At 48.2% G+C, this 21,573-nt stretch overlaps 1 protein-coding gene across 1 annotated transcript in view; it reads left to right on the top strand.

Moving 5' to 3' along the window:
- The window catches only part of MAL (mal, T cell differentiation protein), a 39,459-nt gene that overhangs the window by 1,255 nt on the left and 16,631 nt on the right, over nucleotides 1-21,573 (top strand). The window lies entirely within an intron of this gene.

The raw sequence follows: 21,573 nt of genomic DNA, 5'->3' as shown, positions 1-21,573 counted from the left end.
ATGGCTGTTTGTAGCATTTCTCCTCCTACAGAGATTCAAGGCTCCTTTAATTCATTCCTTAGGTACTAAGTTTAAGATATGTTTATGTTCCCAGACATTTGATACTTGATTTGTTTCACTGCTTTTATATTGTGTTGTCTCTAGTTGTTACTGCCTTATTGCAGTTTCATTTCATTGTTTCATTTCATTGTTTTATAGTGTTTTGTTCAGTGGATATATTGGAGTGTTGTGGGATTTCTGGGCTGTATGACCATGTTCCAGTAGCATTTTCTCCTGACATTTTGCCTGCATCTGCCACAGATGCAGGCAAGATGTCAGGAGAAAAAATTACCTAGATTTTAGTCTGTCCCTTAGCCAAGAAATCTAGCACTCCAGTGATTCCGGCTGTGAAAGCCTTCGACAATACAGTGGATATATTACTTTACATTGGTAGCCATCTTGCAGGCACTAAGTACAGGCTAGACCTTTTAAAAATAAACCCCACTGACTCAAATTCAGTAGAGTATTGGGGAGATCTGGTTTATGAAGTTCCCAGTTGCAATCTCTCAGCCTTTGCAGAGCTGTTGTGAGGGCAGATAGGGTTACCAAACTCCAGGTGGCAATCTCCTGGAATTTCACCTGCTCTCCAGACAACAGGTGTCAGCTCCCCTGGAGGAAATGATAGCTTCTGGGGGTGGACTCTGGCACCATATCCCGACTGAGTTCCCATCCCTCCCCAAACTCTACCCTGCCCAGGCACCACACCCAAATTACTAGGCATTTCCTGAAACACAGTTGGCAACACCATGGGGTGAAGACTCATTTTTATTGTACTGTGTTGCCCTATAAGAAGTAATATTCTGAAATCTGTTACAGGGCAACTTTAAATATGAGCACTATGTACTTCAACAGAGCCTTGCTGGAAACGTGTGATATTAAAGATCTACTTATGACATCTTTCAGAATAATAGAGGGTGTTTAAGAGGACTATCCAGAGATCTGTTGCTCCCTAAAGCTTCTGATCAAATGGGAAGCAAAGAATATGGTAGTATGCTCTGAAATGTTTATGTACACACATAAGATGGAAGAGATTCTGCTGACTTAATGATGGTGCCAATCAGATAAAATGGATACATGGATTTCAAGGAAAGGACAAATGCTGCCCTCCCACCCCCCACTGTCATTGCTTGAGAAAATGGTATAGGCCCTTTCCCCACTTACCTTAAGCCCCGCGCTACTCGAGGAGAGTAGCGCGGGGTCCCTCGGCACTCCCCACTGAGAGGGGCAGCGACAGCGCAGCCGCCCCGACGCTGCTGCTGTCGCGCCCCTCAGCGCGAGGCATTCCTGGCGCTCTTTCAAAGGGCGCCTTTTGATGACCCCGCGCAGCAACCCTCAGAAAAGGGTAAGTGGAGAAAGGGCCATAGAGGAGAAACCTTGAGCCTTCCATCCCTCTCTGGAGTTGCACAGAACAATGCAAAACTTTCAATGTGAGTGTGATGAGTTGGATACTACTTGTGATACAAGTTGAGGCAGGCACTTGTGTCTCAGCTTGTGTTACATGTATTGTGTATTTTGGCCCTAATAGGCAAGGAAATAGGGATATTACAATAATGCAAAAAGAATAAGAGCAACCTTGTCATACATGCTTGAGATAATGTAAAAAGCATTTGAGCTGCAATACATTCCATGTGACTCCTTAGTAAATACAAAATGATCCTTGTAGGCACACTGACTTGGGTGTTTGTATGTGCATGAGAAAAAGGATGAGGCAATAAACCCCACATGATCACTTTCTATAGGCTGTGATTACAATCTTGTTGAGAAGCCTAGGTGTGTACAGTTTATAGGGGCTTTTCTCACAATCCACTGAAAATACATAGTTGGCTGTTGTCCTGCTTCATTCATGTGCATTCGTAATACTTGCACCAATTTTCTCAGAAGGGCTCTAACATTTTAAGAACGTGGTTTTTAAACTTGCTCAGTTATAAGCAAGAACTGTTTGGTTGGAATGAAAGTTCTAGGGAACATGGATCTGAATTCTTCATCTAGCAGCCCTTGGCATAGCCTTGGTTCCTGTCACAACCTGGCAATTTAATGCTATAAACAAACTCAAACTCTGATGGCAGCTGAGACATGGTCTCATAAATATTTAGGTCTACAGATCCTTTGAGAAAACCTTTCAGGTGAACAGTGGGTTGGAAAACTTCTTTGCAAATAGACTTGGCCTGTTGTGTGAGATCAACATTTGTGAGGCCTTTGAGACTATCAGACCAAAACTTTGGAAACTGTCAAGGTGCTGAACTCTTAGGCAAGAAGTTTGTTAAACTGAGTTGAGGCTGAGTTAGTTGTATGTTGGGATGCCAGCTCTAGGTTGGGAAGCACCTGGAGATTTCGGGGGTGGGGCCTAGGTAGGGTGGGGTTTGAGATGGGGAGAGACATCAGCAGGGTGATGGGCCTTAATTGTCCACCCTCCAAAGCAGCCAGTTCTCCAGGGGAACTGATTGCTGTCATCTGGAAATCAACTGAAATAGAGGGAGATCTATAAGTGCCGCCTGACGGTTGGCAACCCTAGTTGTATGTATGTTTGCCATGTTCACTTCTTCAGGGAGATGTGCCAATTTGTATGTGTAAAACAGTACAAGAAGCATACAGAACAGAGATGCCGAACCTTTAGTCAATTACTCCAGACTCTGCTCTGTTCTGTTTCTAAACCATGAGTGGAGAAGACTGTGTGGAACAATATGTGGATCCACACACAGTAATTCACCTCTAGATGTTTCTCTGTGTACAAGACAAGACAGGAGGTGAACAATTATGATACCATCATGAGAGTGCAATATCCAATTGTGCGTTGATCCCCTGAGAGCAGGTAAAGTATATGGTATGTGTAGCAGAGGTAAGGACCCTGCACACTCCTTTTACTGTTAGGAGCTTCAGCTTGGTGTGTGTATGTCACAGTGAAAACAAGTGCATGTATTACCACCACTTCTACTTTGGCTATTCGTCACAGAGGTCAGATTTGAACTTGCTAATACTAGATCGCCACATCTACATAATACTGGTCGCCACATCTCAAAAAGGATATTGAAGAGATAGAAAAAGTGCAGAGAAGGGCGACGAGGATGATTGAGGGACTGCAGCACCTTCCTTATGAGGAAAGGCTGCAGCGTTTGGGACTCTTTAGTTTGGAGAGGAGACGTCTGAGGGGGGATATGATTGAAGTCTATAAAATTATGCATGGGGTAGAAAATGTTGACAGAGAGAAATTTTTCTCTCTTTCTCACAATACTAGAACCAGGGGGCATTCATTGAAAATGCTGGGGGGAAGAATTAGAACTAATAAAAGGAAACACTTCTTCACGCAACGTGTGTTTGGTGTTTGGAATATGCTGCCACAGGAGGTGGTGATGGCCACTAACCTGGATAGCTTTAAAAGGGGCTTGGACAGATTTATGGAGGAGAAGTCGATTTATGGCTACCAATCTTGATCCTCTTTGATCTGAGATTGCAAATGCCTTAACAGTCCAGGTGCTCGGGAGCAACAGCCACAGAAGGCCATTGCTTTCACATCCTACATGTGAACTCCCAAAGGCACCTGATGGGCCACTGCGAGTAGCAGAGAGCTGGACTAGATGGACTCTGGTCTGATCCAGCTGGCTTGTTCTTATGTTCTTATGTTCTTAGAGCCACTGTAGCACTCTGCCTGTATTTTCTGACTTCCTCTGTTGAAGACGTCTAAGCAGCTAGTTTTTCGGCTCTAGAAAGCCAAGATGGTGGAATGTTACACTAAGATCTCAGAGACCTGGGTCTGAATCTCCACTCTGCTATGGGAGTTCACAGGTGACCTTGGACCAGCCAGCCAGACTCTCAGCCTCACCTACCTGACTGAGTTGCTGGGAGAATAAAATGGAAGGAAGGAGAGTGATGTAAGCTGCTATGGTTCTCCATTAAGAAGAAAGGCAGGGTGTAAATGAAGTAAATAAATAATTTACAGTAATGGCAATGAACAACAACTTATGCTCCAAAGAAGGTTTAAAGAAATTTCTTACCAGCGCTTTCTCTTGGGGAGGCTCAAAATATTAGAAAGAAAGTATCACTGTGCCCACTTTTTAGCAGTATTTTTCATTCCACCATCTTTCCCAGTTCACCCAGTTATGTTGCCATCTTGTTTGATGGAAGGAAGATCTGTGCCCTTAATAACCATTTAACATGCAAAACATATGGGGTTAATTTTTTCCTAATTTGCAAATGCCATGATGCAGGGAACTTTACTTGTTAGCAGCTGTTTAAAGGCACAACCCTGTGTCCCTAAGAAGGTTGCAGTTCCAGTCACCAGCAGCCAACGATATGGAGAGCAGAAGAATTTCACACAGCCTCTAGTGATAGTTGCAATCCTGCTACCAGAATCAATCTTTTTGAGCTATAATTGCTTCTTCTTTATCCCTGTTATGCATAGGAACAAGGGAAATAGAAATGGTTGTAGTATGTTTTTGGAGAATGAAGAAACAAACCAGTAGACTTCTCAGTAATCCTGTTAGCCTGCCTTAATAGTTCTTGGATTGCCTGTTTTATGGTACAGTCACTGAGGGGCCCAGGAGAAGGGAAAGGAGAAACAAGCGCTTGGATTTCCTGGGAGTGGTTAGGCTACTATGTGATGGAGACCTCCTGCTTCGAATGGTTAATATTGGACAATAGGTTTAAATTAAGCTGGATTGCATAGCATGCTATTAATTTATACAGCTCCCAAGTCTATGTTCATAACCCAAAAGGAAATACCATATGCTCTGACTAGTGTGACTGATCCCTTGGTAAAGCTCAGCCCTACCTTTATTGCTATTGAAAGGCATCAGGTCTTTCTCAGTATTCAAGCAACACAGAAAAGGAAGGAACGATGATTCTTTTTTGCTTCTCTTCTCTGCAAATGGTAGCATGTGCACACAGGACATTATTTTGCAAGCTGCTTGGAGATAAACAGCCTGTCCTTTCAGTTTATTAGCCCACATTTACCTCAAAATGAGTGACCACAACAGGCGCACAGGGTTGCCCCCCTGGCTTGCTCTTAATCCTCCACTATTGCCTAGAGCTTTCTGTCATTCTGCTTAGGGCACTTAAGATAACAAGCAGCTTGCAGTGGCTGCAAGAGAGTTTGGTCCAGGTCAGCACCTAATTTTAAACATAGCTCATTATTTTCAGGTGAACAAAGACTAAAGGGCACTGGCACTGCCTTGGTTTTTGTATGAGTGAGTCTCCAGGAGCAGCCACAGGACACTTGAAAACTCATCATCCCCAGAGACTCCATTCTCATGATGATGCTAACAAATGGCAGCTGGGATAGATGCTTCATTGGGCAACGGAAGACTAGAACGGCTGAGCTAGATGAGAAGGAAGAAGAGTTTGGATTTATACTCCACTTTTCTCAACTCTAAGGAGTCTCAAAGTGGCTTACAAACTCATTCCCTTCCTCTTCCCACGACAGATAGATACCTTGTGAAGTAGATGGGGTTGAAGCAGTTTTGAGAGAACTGTGACTAGCCCAAGGTCACCCAGCAGGCTTTATGTGTAGGGCAACCAATTCCGTTCACTAGATAAGAGTCTACTGCTCATGTGGAGGAGTGGCAAATCAAACCTGGTTCTCCAGATTAGAATCCACCTGCTGTTAACCGCTACACCATGGTGGCAGCGCCGCTTATATGTGACTGGGACTGTGTTTAATGTTGGGCTGCTCCTCATATTTGTAGAGTAAGAAGAGATGCAGGGTGGTGTAGTGGTTAAAGTGTTGAACTAGGACCTGGGAAACCCAGGTTCAAATCACCATTTGCACAGTGGAAGCTTGCTGGGTGACCTTAGGCCATTTACACACTTTTGGCCATGACCTCGGTGAGTATTTGAATGGGACACCTCCCAAGACTATCAGAGTGACACAGAGGCAGGCAATGACAAACCATCTCTGAATATCTCTTGCCTTGAAAACCCCATGTAGTTGCCACCAAGCCAGCTGTGACTTAATGTCAAAAAAGGGGGCCACATGGGTGACGGAAATTGAATATTTCCTGCTCCCTATTTCCATGTATTATCTCCCACATTTTCCTCTAAGCTGACCTAACTGCTTAGCCATTTGTACACTGTGGACTGCTACACAGCAAGGGTACATTACCTTCGGGTCAGATTCTCAATTGTGCACGTGTTTTCCCTGCTTCTGAACTCACTGTGCTGCAGACAGGAGAATCCCCATGGTTTCCAAAAGCAGGGGAGGTACAACTTTCTCCCTGCCTGTGCAGGGAAAGTGAAGCAGATGGGACTGTTACTCTCTTGTTGGGTTTTCGCAGTCCTGCCCACCTTCCCTTTCCCTAGTTCTGCCATTTGAGATTGTTAGGAAGGTTGAAAGGTTTATTGATGCAGCAAAGGACTGCACTAGCAGAAGTCATTTTTTAAAAAGCAAAAAGAAGTTGGCAGGCAAACAAACAAAAAAGGCAGCAGGCAATGGAAACAAGGAAGCAGCAGGCGTGCAGGCAGTAGTGTCACCAGTTCCATCATTACATGAAGTCTGATCTGAAGGGCATTTTAAAAACATTAACAGTGAAGATCTATCTTTAAATCCAGCAAAATCATGCTAGACCAAAGATGGGAAACAAACAAACAAAAGGCCCAACAGGGGGTTGCACGGAAGCAAGCAAGGCAGCAGTGGGAGGGCAAAATGGCGGATTAGCTGGACTTCTTTAGGGACTCTTTGCAGCAGGAGACCTCCCTTTTGAACAGAAAACCCTGGGGAAATCCCACTGCAAAGCAAACAGTTATGCCACAAATATTAAAAGCCCTTGTATCTTAATAGAAAACTGGCTTAGGGTAGGATGGGTATGACAGTTTTGAATAGGTAAGATATTTCATGGGGCAAGAGTTTAGCAACCCAGATCATTTTTCTCTGAAATTCATTCTCTCTTATCCCAAACTCACCAGCACCTGCTGAAAAGGTCCTTCACTGTGTGTTTTGCTGAGTGTGTCCCCTGCTCCCTCACCATTAGACCTGTGTTGCTTAGTTCCCCTGTTGGCTTCTTCACAGGGAATTATTCCCCATTCTGCTCCGACTGCTGCTGCAGATGCACTCAAAGTGGGAAAAGAGCTTTACGCTGTGTTTTCTTTACATGCCCACCAGTGACCCCGACATTGGTTGGGTTTTTCCTGCTTTTTATATCATCAATAGGTAGAATACTGCTATAGTGTGTATAGTAGTAATACTCCCAACTAGTAATCGTCTTAAAAAGACACCCCCACCCCCACCACACACAAAAGGACCCAGTAGTGGTGAAAGAGAAAAGGGCAGGAGATGTGGGCAGAGAGATGTAGAAATCCACACCCTTTCTTCTATGCTTGTTTATGGTACAATCTACCAGAAAAGACTGTACAAAAGCAGGTCTGGGAGAAATGACAGTGGAGCCAGGGAAGGCTGACAGAAGCACAATGATGCTGTGTGGAAGCCAGAAGTTAAAGCCATTGCAACTGGGGTAGTGAATACAGAAGAAGAGCATCGTACAAGAGCAACCCGTGTTTCTCAGCTGTTCAAAATGTTCTGATCAGACATGGATCTAACTTCCAGGTGAAGACATTACTGCTTGATTGCTTTATTTTGAGAATCTTTCTAAGAGTTTGGGAAGATCATGTGAGGGGGGCTCGGTGCTGACAGAAGAATCTTTTTTTTTTTGCAAAAGGTGAATGGAAACCAGAGATGGCTGCCTGTGTTGCAATTGAAGGGCCACACAGTATCATAAAATTCTAATTCAACTTTCTCTGCAATGGTAGCAGTTGTGCAAAAATAAAAGCTAATAAGCGTTGAACTTTCTGAGAACAAGGTGGTCTGTGGAACTAAAGAAACTGTATAACACCCTTCCCAAAGTCCAGTTTGGTAAACAAGGAGAGCAGCAAAGGGATGGCCAAACTTCATAGTTGCTGGAACGGCTCAAAGTTTCCAGCACACCCAGCCTGTTTTCCTCCATTAAACAAACTGATAGGGCAGTTGAGGCCTGCAGTAGAGATAGTAAGAACTAAAGCTGGCACAGGTGGTGTCCACCCAGTGAAAGATTAGGGAATGGGTGCAGAGTTTGACAGCCAAAACCAACTTCCCACCCAACTGATACAATAGCAGAGAATCTGATAGTGAGCAAAGATTAAGCAGAGGGTGGTGGCCAAACAGGGACAGAAACCAATGGCTCCAGAGCAAGGGGGGATTAATGGCCCATTTGATTTTAATTGTGCTGCAGAAACCTGTTCAGCCAGGCTGCTTGCTGTGGAATGAAGACACCAACACCCTTCTGTAACTAGTGAACATGAACCACAAAAAGTTTCTGCTTTCCGCCTTTTGAGGAGCTGTGCTCAAGGGGGCTTTGGAGTATGCCCCTAATCTGGCCAGCTCCATTGCATTCCCTTCTTCTAAGACCTTAATTAGTCTCCTGTCTGAAAGCTGTGCTTCCTCTTCATAGAACATCCATTGACTGCCCCCTGAATTATGGAACCACAAAGAAAGCATTTGGTCTGATGTCTTGATGCTAGTTCTCAAGCACCTAAAAGACAGAAACTGTGTCAGAGAATTGGTGGATGGGAGATTGATTTTGTTTAGATTCTTTGTGCTCAGGAACAGCACCCCAGGCATCATATAGAATAAGATCCAGCAATATGAGCTGCAAGCTTTTCAGGCTGTCATGCAATGGTTCCCGTTCTCCACTCTCTTTTCCTATATGTTGCCATCCAAGTGTTAGTACTTCAAGGCAAATGTAGGTTGGTATCATGTCTCCTGCTGAGCCAGAGGAGAAGCCAGGTGAACTGGACGAAAAGACAAAAACACAGTCTGAGGTAAATGAGGGAGCTAGGGAGACCTCAGCATCACAGCATTCCGTCAGAGCCAGACCTCCTAATTCCCCAGGCCCCACCACAAGAACTTGATACTGAGGCCCTGCGACTGGCAGACCTGGCATCTCCAGCTTCTGACACGGTTCCATGAGCCTGCAATCAAGACTCATTTCCAGGAGATCCGGGTGACATTCCAGATTCAGTGACAACCTTGACTGGACTAGTCTGGGTCTAGGGCCAACAGCCCTCCAGGGTTGGCCTCCACACATCAAGAGAGGTAGAGAACACCTAGCTTCATGCAAAGGGGATAGGTGCATGCTGTGGCCACCAAGCCAGCTGCTACTTGAACCCTGGAGGGGATAAATGTGCATGGCGGTTACCAAGCTGGCTGGCTGCTGCTTGAATTCTGGGTGAAGCACATGACCACTGTGGAGCTGACTATCTGAGAACTGGAGGGGGTATCTGCATTTGGCAGCAGAAGCTACCTGCCTACTCTTTCCCCCCACTTGATCAGGGGTAGGGTTGGGCCATGAATTATCAAGCCCCCCAAGCCCAGGGCCGTTGCCCCAAATGTCCAGTGGCCCAGATGGCTAAGACCACCCCAGCCTATATTTGACTCATTAAGTTGAAGTTTTACCCTATTTTTTTCTCATTTGTGGGAGTCACCTTTGCTTAGGATGAATAAACGAGCTGTTCCTCTGAATGGGCTGATTTGGCTTACATGCCTAAGGCAGTTGGGAAGAATTTTTGCAACCTGCCCATTCCAAGGGGAAATTGGAATGTTTCTGCTAAAACAAAACAGAAGCAGGCCGATTGCTGTTTGTATATGGTTGGGAAACGCCCTGAAAAAGATATTTTGAAATAGCCAATTTCCTTATACCCCAGAAAGACTTCCTTATGACCAGCATCAGTCATACATGGTGTACCAAATCATTCCGATTTCAAAATGCAGTCTGTGGTTGGGGGAAGTGGTGTAATCCAGTTTACGTGTGCACTGTCTTGCTTGGGAAGGGGCACAGGAAGTTCTGGTAAGAGACAAAAAAAATCAAACAGATGTGTTTGTCAGGAGTGTGGAAATGTAAAAGGTGCCAAAACCTCCTTCTATCTTGTCTCCTTCTTCCCTTCTAGCCAAACCATCAGCACTCAGTATATAAAACTGGGGACACAACTACACATTACAGGAGGTATCAAAAAAGTCTGTTGTCCTCCTGGTAACATCTGCACTCTAGCCAAGGTGGGGCCAGCGTAGACTGCCTCAAGAAATTTTTTATAATGGAATTTACTTCATGACATGACCCTTTCTGGTTTTTTTAAAAAAGGGACTTGGCATCTGGTATGTCTCATTTTTTTTTAAAAAAAGCTAACTACTTTGATTAAATGCTTAAAGAGCACAGGAGATAACATAAAGCAGTTCCATCCGAGTTTTCAGGCACTGGTCCATCCCTGATCAAACTATCTGGGGACAGGGGTTGGAGCTTGATGCAGGCAGGGAAACAATACAACACAGGTGCGAAGGCGTGGGCAGAGGCGGAGCAAGGGGAAACTGCGTCCAGGGCGCATGCACACCCTGCACCTCTGCTGCGGCGTTGCCCGCCTTTGCCCTGCTCCAGAACACCCCTGCCCTGCCCCCTCAATGGCCCAGCCATGCCTCCGCCTGGGGTGTTGCGCCCCCCTGCCCCATGGGTGCTACACACTGGGCAGGGGGGTCACAAGGGGAAAAATCTCCCACCTTTTAATAACCAAAGGCAATGAATGTTCTATATACAAGTATGAAGTTGTTTCCAAAACAAGATGGTAACTGGCTTTTTGAAAAGATGTCAGTTTGTCAGAGTTCTTAATGCTTTAAAATTTGATAGACTTCGAAGATGTTTCACAGATATAGCACCCAGAGGTTCACATTTTAACTCTGGTGTCTTTAAACTATACGGAAAGGAGTATTCTCTCAACTTATTTTCCCTCCAGGCTTCTCAAAGTTCACAGTGTTTGAAGTAAATCCTTCTAAAAAACTAGGGTTGGGAATTCTTTTCCCACATGCAATGTAAATTCCCCTTTTGACTGGAGAATGGTCTTTCTCTGGCACAAACTCTAAGTCAGTGCCCTCCGCTCTACCTACTCTGCCCAGAAGATGAGCTGGTTTTGCTCCAAGAGCCTGGCTAGGAATTCTTCTCTCCAATTCCCTTCATGGCTGGAGTAAGATCTCTCCTTCCCCAATGCTCTCTTCCTGCCCAAACCACAGGTCTTTCACAGACCCCAAACATGTCTGTTCTCTGTTGAACGCAGAGTTGAATTCTCTCAAATCTGGTCTGAAGCTCTAATTCCTCCAACAACACCCTCTGCTTCATTCCCAGCCTGTCACTCACACCTCAGGCTTTTCTGCCTCTGCCTGCTCCTTAGTTCTGGCACAGTGGGATTCTTAACACAAGGTTTTATTATTTGTTTCCTCTTACAGACTGCCACACTTTATGATATCATGGGTCAGGATGGGAACTTCAGCATTTAAGACGAGGGAAAGGCAGAATTAGGCCTTGAGAATGCCTAAAAGGCAGACAGGACCAAAGATTGCCAGTATGAGCCTTACTGGAGAGAAAGGTTGCCTTAGGAATACAGACCTCCTCAGGGGTAAAGGCTTACTCAAGTGTAGACCAAGAAAGTAAGGGTGGAGCAGATGTGGTAGTAGGAAATGGAATAGAAAAGCCAGGGTTTGAAGAAGACAGGGAAGACAGCCAGCTGGCCAGGACTGAAGGTTAGATACAGTGGTCAATAGTATCAAAAGCTGCCAACCTAGGAGGATCAACAGGGTTGAATTGCCCCTATCTCTCTCCCGGAAAAAGGTTATCAGTCAATTCCCCACTGGCAATTAATCGTGTAGTACTCACGCGAAATAACCAGGTTTCAGGAATACCTCCCCACTGCTTGATCAATGAAGAGAGTTTCTTCCCATTTCTGGTGCTCGTTCCCTCCCCACTTATCCCGCATCCTGGCAGAACCTGCTTGAAAGTACAACTTTTCCTCTTAGAGCGTTTTCTATCCAGTTTCGAGGGGAGGAACGGGGGTCCAATCTTTCTTTGAAATTCCCGCCATGCAGCATGACGCAAATGCCAACAACCAATCAGCGATTGGCGGGCGCTGAGCGATGTGCGTGCGACCTTGCCTGGGTTTCGATTTTGCCTTTGGTCTCGGCGAGCGCGTGCGCGAGGAGATGTGAACCAGTCAACTGTTGCCATAGGAGAGCAAGAAACCGCTTAAACGATTAATTGTTCACCCTTTTTAGAACTTTTTAAAACTAGCCACTAACGAAAACGCGAGAACACAAGAAAACGTGCGGTCTCGCGAGAACATGAAAGCATGTGAACACGAGAAAATGATAACCAACCAGAAAGCGGGGGTAGACGTGTTACCATTCTAACATCATGATGTCATCATGTCATGACGTGATCATGTTTTTTGCAGGGAGAAAGGTCCCTCCCCAACACTGCATACCAGCCAATCAGAAGAGACACACAAAGGAGATTGCTTGGTATTGCTGCATTTCTGGTATTGCTTGGTATTGCTTGGTATTGCTTGGTATTGCTGCATTTCTGGAATCTGAGATAGGCCTACATGTCTTTGCTGAATACATGCTGCAGTGGGGAGGTTGAAACCCCAATGAAAAGGTCCAGTTTATTTCAAAACCTGGTTGTATCTAGTTTATTTCTCAGTGGGGATTCGACCAATTAGGGCAGCTAAGGTGGTTTCAGTTCCATGGCCAGACCTGAATCCAGATTGAAATGATCTAGATAATCATCTTCTTCCAAGCATACCTGCAGTTGAATGGCCACAATCCTCTCTAGTATCTGGATGAGGGTTTTTTCTCAGAACTGATGAAGACAGCCTGATGGCCTTTGTTTTTGGTACCACGCTAGAGATCCAGGCTCCAGGTGGGACCTGTTGATGCCCTGCACTTACAGCTCAGCTCCAGACTACAGAGATCAGTTTCCCTGGAGAAAATTATTCCTTTGGAGGATGGACTCTTTGGCATTGTACCCCACAGTAGTCTCTGTCCTCCCTAGGCTCCACCCACAAATCTTTAGGAATTTTCCAACCTGGAGCTGGAAATCCTATCTCCCACTCCCTGATGGTGTCCAGGGAGGAACTGGAAACCCTATACCACTTAGCTATGACACTCAGCTCATTCTGTTGATGGAGGGGGGAGCTGTCACGGCCCCTGCAGCTCTACAGCATTGTTTGGAGGCGGTCGCTGGTTGGTTACAGCAGAGCAGGCTGAAACTGAATCCATCGAAGACGGAGATCCTTTGGCTGGGCCGCAGGGGGGAGGCAGGGGATTTCCAGCCGCCGGAGTGGGAGGGGACCATTTTGGCGCCGGCCCCCTCTGTCCGCAGTCTGGGGGTCCACCTGGATTCGTCTCTTTCAATGGAGACCCAGGTGGCCCTTGTAACCCGGACTGCATTTTTCCATCTTCGGCAGGCCCGGCAGCTGGCCCCCTTCCTCTCTCAGGCAGACCTGGCCACTGTGATACATGCAACGGTCACCTCCAGGCTTGACTATTGTAACTCGCTCTACGCGGGCCTTCCCTTGCGCCTGGTCGGAAACTGAAACTGGTCCAACATGCAGCGGCGTTTGCTCACAGCGCCTTCTGTGATCATATTCAACCTGTGCTGCGCCAGCTGCACTGGCTTCCAGTGGAATTCCGAATCATCTTCAAGGTGTGGGTTTTAACCTTTAAGGCCTTACGCTGCCTGGGACCCTCGTATCTGAGAGACCGCATTACCCCATATGCCCCTACTCGGCCTCTGCGATCAGCAGAGGCCAATTTGCTGGCGGTTCCTGGCCCCTCGATGATGCGGCTGGCCTCCACACGGGCCAGGACCTTTACGGCCCTGGCCCCAGCCTGGTGGAACACTCTTCCTCCAGCTGTCCAGACCCCTCGCGGGACCTGGATGAGTTCCGCAGGGCATGTAAGACCGAGTTGTTCCACCGGGCCTTTGGAGTGTCCAGTCGCTGAGTGGCGCCCCCTTCCCCCTCCACCTCTCCTTCCCCCCCTGCATCTTCTTGCACATACCATCTGTTGCACTTTACCACCTATTATCCTCCCAGAGAGGAACCTGACCCCTCCCTTTTCTTTTACTGGGGTGATCTAAATTGAATTGGCCATAATAGGGCACCTATTATGATGCTAACTGCTGTTTTTAAGTAGCTTTTAATGGTTTTTAGTATTATATTGTTGTTATCGATTTAATTAATTGTATATGTGAATGTTGTTCACCGCCCAGAGCCCCCAGGGGATGGGGCGGTTTATAAATCGAAACAATAAATAAATAAATAAATAAATAAATAAATAGTGGTGGCAGGAAGTGGAAGCTGGGGCAAGGGGTCCCCCATCCCCAGCAGGGGCTTGGCAAGCTTTCTGGGCGGGGAAAGGAATAGGAATTTCACCTTTTAACATTGCAGGTCCCTTGTGCAAGCGTTCTCCTCACAGTAGAACAGGAACTTCCGGTTGTTCCTGATTAGGATCAATCAGAGCAAGAAGCTGGGTTAGAAGTTCTAAATAAATGTTAACAGTACTGACAAAATATTACTACTATGTTGTTTGAAACAAGTGTCTATTTCTTTTCCCAGGAAAGAAACATAAAACCTGTACTCCATGGGGCTGTGGTCTTTCCTGAGGGAGCAGTGGGCTCAGTTTTATTGTGATGCAAGCAGGCAAACTCTTGAAGCTATTATTAGGATTTTCTTGAAATTATTTTTTAATAAACTGATATTTGGGTAGAATCTGGAAGCAGCTCCAGGAGAAGGGCCTAAGGGGTTAGGGGTGAACCTAAGGACAGGGTATCTGTTCTCCTGTTGCATGTTCCTACTGGTCCTCTGTTAAAACTTCACCATCTTCCCATGACTTCAGGCCCCCAAACCTCTTAACACAATCCAGACTATGGCTGCCAGGTCTTTTGCTATAGTGGGAGACTTCCTGATGGCAGCCCTGATAGAGCAGCAGAGGAAAAAATAACCTGAAAATTACCATTGCATTGACAGGATGATGTCATTTCTAGGGCAAACCTGAAAATGGTATCACACCATCATTGTGACACTCTAGGTCAGTGTTTTCCAACCTTTTCGACGTCACGGTATCCTTGACCTCACTCTTCATATCTCACGGTACCCCTGCCATCCTCCCCCCACCTTCCCCTCTCAGGGTGAAGGGAAGCACGGGGGTGGGGGTGGGTGAGAAGTGGCTGCTGATCTTGCAGCAGGCCCTGCCCCCTGGGCCATCTCCATATCCTTGCTGGTGCCGGCGGGAGACACCACAAAAGTGAGGGGGGCCAGTAGCATTGCCGCGGTACCCCGGGACATGCTCACGACACCCCAGGGTACCACGGCACCCTGGTTGGGAATTGCTGCTCTAGGTAAAATCACAGTTTCCTCATCCTAGGACATTGTGTTGACAGCATGACATCACATCCCCATATCCTCATCTTCCAATCTCCCACTGGATGCCTGCAAGGGCACTTTCGCACTTGCTGAATAATGCACTTTCACTCCACTTTCAATGCATTTTGCAAGTGGATTTTACTGTGGCCTTTTCCGCATGCAAAGCTTACCATAGATTTTTTTCAGTGGTTGAAACACACAGGCGTGTCTAGGGAAAATGTAGCTCAGTTCAAAATCTGAGTTCTCCACCCCCTCCCAGTATGGGTGGCCACCCTCCCCTACCACGACCAAACAACTTTTTTTGCATCCTGGGGCAGATGCAGGTATGGAGCCCAGACCATGGGCACCCTGCTGCCAATGTGTGCCCTGCCAAAGGTTGCTTCTGCCAAAGGCTCACCCAGGGGAAGGGGAGCTCCAATCCTGGACGCCGGCTCAACTGTTCCTGGAAGCAGAAAAGTGACACTGGTGGCTGGGTGTCCCGGAAGGAGGAGGAGGATGGAAGCTGTCACTCTGCAGTTTTGTGACCAATGGGGGGTGGGGGGTGGAGAGAGAGGGGGGAGGCCTTTTCTAAAGGTCGGCGAGGGCAGCCTCTCTGCTCCCCATCCCCAAGGGCCCACCTGCCCAGGCACCGCTTCTGCGCCTACCTGGCTTCATTCAACTCCACCCCGCCCCCAAGAATGAAGCGAGGACGGTGCCCCAATCTTTAATATCTTCCCCACCTCCATGGCTGGAGGCACCCAGCAGGATCAGGATGCATGTTGGGGCAGCTACTGCGGTGGCAGTGTCCAGATGCCAATGACTGGTGCAGGCCCTGCTGGCTATGTGCGCCCAGGGCAAAGGTGGGCCCAGTGGCCTTGGAAAGAGCCTAGGGCCTGTGGTGATGCAGGCAACCCGAGGCCGCCCCTTACCCAGGGGATGGATTGCGCCATCGCTGCCCTACCCACTTAGAGTGGTGGCAGGAAGTGGAATCAAGTGGAAAGTGAGAGGCTGGGAGCGTGATGGGGCAGAAAGAGAGAGAGGCATGGAGGAGAGAGTAAGAAAAGAGGCGGCAGGAGGGACAAAGAGTGAGCAACTGAGGGAAGTAAGGGAGAGGGGAGGGAGCAGAAGTGGGTGGTGGTGCAGAAATGGGATAGCAGCTGGTCCTACAACTTTTCTTGTGGGACCTCACATGCTTTAGTTTAACCTAAATCTCTTTTTCTTTTTGTGTGAGAAAAAGGTTGAGAAGGCTGTATAATCCAACTTTCAAGCAGTAAAATTAGGGTCCTTCAGAGATTTCAGCTAGCTATTGGAACACTCCTGTTGTTCTGCAGAATATGTAAACCAGAATTATTCAGGGGTCAGTTGGTCAGAATGGCATTTTAAAAAAGGGTTGTTGTAAAATGGAATTGTTCAGGAGGGCATTTTTACAAAGAGGAAATTTAGGTAGCTTTCTTTTATTCTTGCATTATTTACTGCACATATTATGCTATTTGCACTGTTTGTATTATTTCTAATTTTATAATCCACTTCTTTGTTTGGAGCAAGCATTACATTGTTTATATTGCATTATTTGCATGTATTATACAGGGAAGCACTAGGTTTTGTTGCAGTGTAACACTTAACTGCCTGGCTTTTCCCTCTCCCTTACAAATACAATTGTTTTGGTGTCCTGGATTTTCTTAAGAGTTTTTCTTGAGCTTTTTCAGATCATGTTTGTCATGGTTTGAAAGGACATGGGAAGAAGCCCCCCCCCCCCCACTCCCACAAATGATACTGTGTGTAAGAGGGGGAAAACTGATGCAACTAATAAATCAGACTCAGACTCAGTACCTTTATTAGGCATAAACATATCATAAAACTGAATAAGAGTACAAATTCATTAATCAGGCAATCAATGCCCTTATTTGTAGGGATGAGCTGCTGACCCAGCAGCACCGTAAGTAGAGCGCTGGAATGCCGGCGCTCCTACGATCTTCTGGTCGCACCGCTCCCCTGCTCCTCACCCCCTGATGAGTCACGGGTCATGAACTACCTGGCTCACCACCACCAGGTGTCCCAGACAAAGGGACAATGGGCCCCTGCCCCCAGGTGAGGATTAGACCCAGACGCTGATGCTTCCTCCCGCACGTAACAGCCAGGTGAGATCATGCATCACATGACGATCTCCCGCTCTCCCGATTTCCCCCGGTCCGCCCTTCTACACGCCCCCGCGATAACCCTAATAAAAGGTGCCAGGTACTAGCACGCGGCAGAGTCGCTAGGATCACGGACCCCCGCGCTCTCCACCAGATGTTATCACTGCGTCTCGTCTCGTTCTTGCGCTGACCTCGCGGGCACGACTACAAGCTGGTGCCGAAACCCGGGAATCCTCGAACCTCCACCCTGCTTACCGTCGCCTGGGAAAGGGCCGCGGTACCGACGTCCGCTGGATCGGCGCATCCAGGGACCCTCATCTCGGTACCGCCCGTCCGCTGGATCGGTGCATCCAGGGACTCGAGTTCTAGGACACTCTCTCGTCTGACGAACCAACGGTAAGTATGGGAGCTTGCAAAAGCAGGGCTTATGACAAGCACGTTAGCGAATTGAAAGCTCTAGCGAAATGCGGCAGGGTCTCCGTAAAGAGAGGGGAGCTGCGCAAATTGGTTGAGGAGATTGAAGCTCAATGTCCATGGTACCCAGAAAGGGGGACATTGAATCTTAAGGATTGGGAAAACATCGGGCGCACTCTTCACACAGAGCCTCGCGCGCCGATGTCACTGCTACTGACGTGGAGGCAATGTTATGTCGCCATCAGCCTGCAGGTCTACGGCTCCCTTGCTGTAGATCGCCCTCCTTTCGACCCTTCAGCTTCAGTTTCACCCCCGGAACTTTCTCTATCCGCTAAATTGGACGCCTGTCCTCCTTCTGCCTCCCTTGCTTCCCCGCCCCATTCAAATCCTCCCGCGGCTCGGCCGCTCCTTCCTCTCGCCCCGCCTTCATTTTCTGAAGCCACCGCACCTCCGTCAGCGCCACGTAATGGCGCGGGTTTCAAAACCCTAGCAGAGCGTATTAGCCACGATCTGCAAAAAAGGAGACCCTGACGGAAGACGATGCCGATCTCCTTGCTGTGTGCCCCATCCACTACACCGATCATGAGGGGGAGGATGGCATCGTTAGGAGAGTTGTTGAGTACCACCCCCTAGGTTACAACATCCTCACTGAGCTCCGCAAGGCGATGCGGGACGTAGGAATCACCAGCCCCTATGTGAGAGGCATGCTGGAAGCAGTCGCGAGGAATCACCTAATGGTTCCGGAGGACTGGAAAACCACCTTTCGCATGCTCTTGAATCCCGCACAATATGTGCGTACCGCCAACAGTGCATAGGCAGAGGAGCAGCCTCTGGCGGTGCCTACACCGCCACGCAGCTTTATGGCTGCGACGCTTTCGCCAACCCCAATGCGCAAATCGTCCTGCCGGAAGCCACCCTTGCAATCGCCTCTGAGTGCGCCTACAAGGCGTTTCTGAAAGTCCCCAATACCGGACAGCCAACCCAAAGTTTCTCTAGCGTTCGACAGAAACCTCAGGAGCCCTATGCTGAGTTTGTGAACAGGCTCCAGGAGGCCCTCAGGAGGCAGGTTGACAACGAAGAGGCCCAGGGCGAGCTCCTTAAGCGCCTTGCCAAGGAGAACGCCTCCGCTGAGTGCCGAAAAGCGGTCACAGGCCTAGGAAGGAACCCCGAACTGACCGACATGCTCAAAGCTTGCCAGGATATCGGGTCTTTCGCCCATCAAGCCAGCCTTCTAGCCGCAGCCCTCTCCGCTGCCATGAGACAGCCCCGAGACGAGTGTTTCAATTGCAACAAGCCAGGACACTTCCGTAAGGATTGTAGACTGCCTGGCGGGGGGGCCTACAGCCCGAACAGAGGGGGTCTCCCCCCAGAGGGCGAAGACCCCCAGGGAGGTCTAAGACCGGGTGCTCCCAATTCCCGCTGGGGAGGCCCGCACCTGGGCATCTCCCCAGCCCGGAACCAAGGCCCACACCTCAAACCCTTCCCCCGGAGCTCCCCCACGAGATCTTCGCTGCTCCAGCTCAGTATAGTGATCCCATCCCCACGCAGACCATTGGGCTGGTCTCGCCAAAAGCTTCCGCCGCTGAGCAGGGATTGTTCATCATCCCAGGGGTCATTGACTCCACGCACCAGGAAGCCATCCACATCCAGGTGTGGACAAACATCCCGCAGGAACTGCCAAGTTCATCCGATCATCCTGCCTCTATGCTTTCCCTCGAGTCTAATCTAAGTTCAGCTAATCTAAATCTCGTTGCTTGCCCCCCCTACGTCTATACTTCCTGCTCTGCTAGCCCCTTCCATTTCCAAAGTCACCATGCCTCCACCAGTGCCACAGAGTGGTGCGCATTTCAAAATCTCTGCAGAATCCATAACCACTGAGTTGCAGCAGAAAGAGATGCTGACGGAAGAAAACGCCAACACTCTGGCACTATGCCCAGTCCGTCTCACTAACCAAGAGGACTGCCATTTTGAACCCTCCTCAGAATGCCCCATAGCCAATCTACAGGACAATGAGGCATGGAAAGGGGAAGATGCTCGCACAATGGCCTTAAGCCCAAAATCCTTCATGAAGAAGAAGCCCCCTTGGCCCTCTCCAGCTGTAAGGTTCAAACCAGATCTCGTAGCCTCTGAGCCTGTGCAAAGCCCTAAGCTCAAAGCTCCTAGTGGCAGCAAAATCGTCAGTACCTCAGGGAGAGCAGGATTGCAGCCTGCAAAGGAACCGCCCTGCAAGATGCAGAGAGCATGATCTCAAATCAGAGTTGCAATCCTCCTCATTACTTTATACGTGCTCTGTGTGCCTATATAAGTTCTGTATGTCTTGCCCCCTTTCAAGAGACCCCTAAAGTTTTCCCTTCATAAGAGGGATTTTTCCATTGCTTCTAAGCTATGCTCTTGCGCTTCAATTAAAGTTTCTCTCATTTTGATTATGTGTGCCAATGCCTTGAAAGGCTTCACCCATTACAGCATCAACCTTAAACGGGACACAGCTCGTGCATGCTCCCTAGGATGCCGATGGGACCTGCTTCAGGCCGCCTCCATCTTAGTTTAAACCCTCAAAACTCTTCTTCAAGCCTTTCCTTGAGAACCTTTCCTTTCATCTATCTGAGCCTACACTGCCACATTGGCGTAGCACAGGTTTATATGTGAAACCAGGATTACTTCCGTGCTCCCACATTTTCTGCTGAGTCCCATCTGGCCAGTCACAGTGCCGAGGGGCTCTCCCAGCCCCACCTATCTCACACAGTCTCCACTGTGAAGGTAGGAAGCGAATTCCAACCAGCTCGAGCCCCCTCACAGGAGGGCAAGGTAAGGTTAACTTCCAAGCCCCCCCCCCTCCCTTTTCCTTTTCATTGCCTTTTGCATTCTCTCAAATGGGCCAACTGCACCTAAGGAAATCTTGGCCAAACAAACAAAGAAAGGGGAGTAGCCCGCCCCACTCAGGGCTCAGGTTTTCCATTGTCCCCTATGAGAAATAACTCAACAAAAACTAACTCAGCCAGCGCACAAACCCCCTGGGGGAAAAGCGTTTGCTTGTTTTTCTCTTCTGTGCAGGAATCCAGCTCGCCATGCCAGGCCAGCCCCATCCCGGATATGGAGCGGGCCTCCCTGGAGGAACCGACCCAGCCGCCCTGTTGAGAGGGCCCGATTGCCCCCCAGCCTGGGCCGAGATGGGAGGGATCTCTCTGGAGCCAGCACACCCATTCTTCCACGGAGATCGCAGCCCTCACTGGGGCCCCCCCAGGAGGGAACGGCAGCCTGGGCCAGCTATGGCTCAGAGTTTGATACTGTGTGTCGCTGCCCCTCACCTACAATCGCCATTCTCTCTCCCTCTCTGCCGCCCCCTGGCTGAAACTTGGAATTGCAGCCAGGAACATTCCTGATAGATTAACCCTTGGAACTCTCCGCTGTTTTCAGCCGCTTGAATATTGTTGGAACACGCCTTCTCTCACAACCTTGCTCGTGAGAATCACTGGACCTGCAATGCTAAAGACTATCAGTAGCTCTCCCTACGCTCTTGAGAAATCCATGGACTAACGCCATTGCTCCGTAGCTTTGGTAGTCAAACAGCAAGAGCCATGCATTGGACAATTATGCAGCCATGGGCTGCCTCCCTACCTTGCATCATCTAGCTTATGTATTGTTTATCAATGTTTATTGTTTCCATTTATGCCTTGCCCCATTTATGCCCTTTGGAGCCGACCTCCAAAGGAATCCTTGAGTACTGTAACCCAACTGATCGTTGAAGTTATTGCATGCCTTGATTTTAGAAGTTATGTTACTTGTTGTTATTGCATCACAAGGTTGT

Source organism: Sphaerodactylus townsendi, linkage group LG01 (genome assembly GCF_021028975.2).
Source record: "Sphaerodactylus townsendi isolate TG3544 linkage group LG01, MPM_Stown_v2.3, whole genome shotgun sequence".
Taxonomy (NCBI): Eukaryota; Metazoa; Chordata; class Lepidosauria; order Squamata; family Sphaerodactylidae; genus Sphaerodactylus; species Sphaerodactylus townsendi.
The sequence above is the reverse complement of the archived record's forward strand: the minus strand, read 5'-3'. Positions and strand labels throughout refer to the sequence as shown.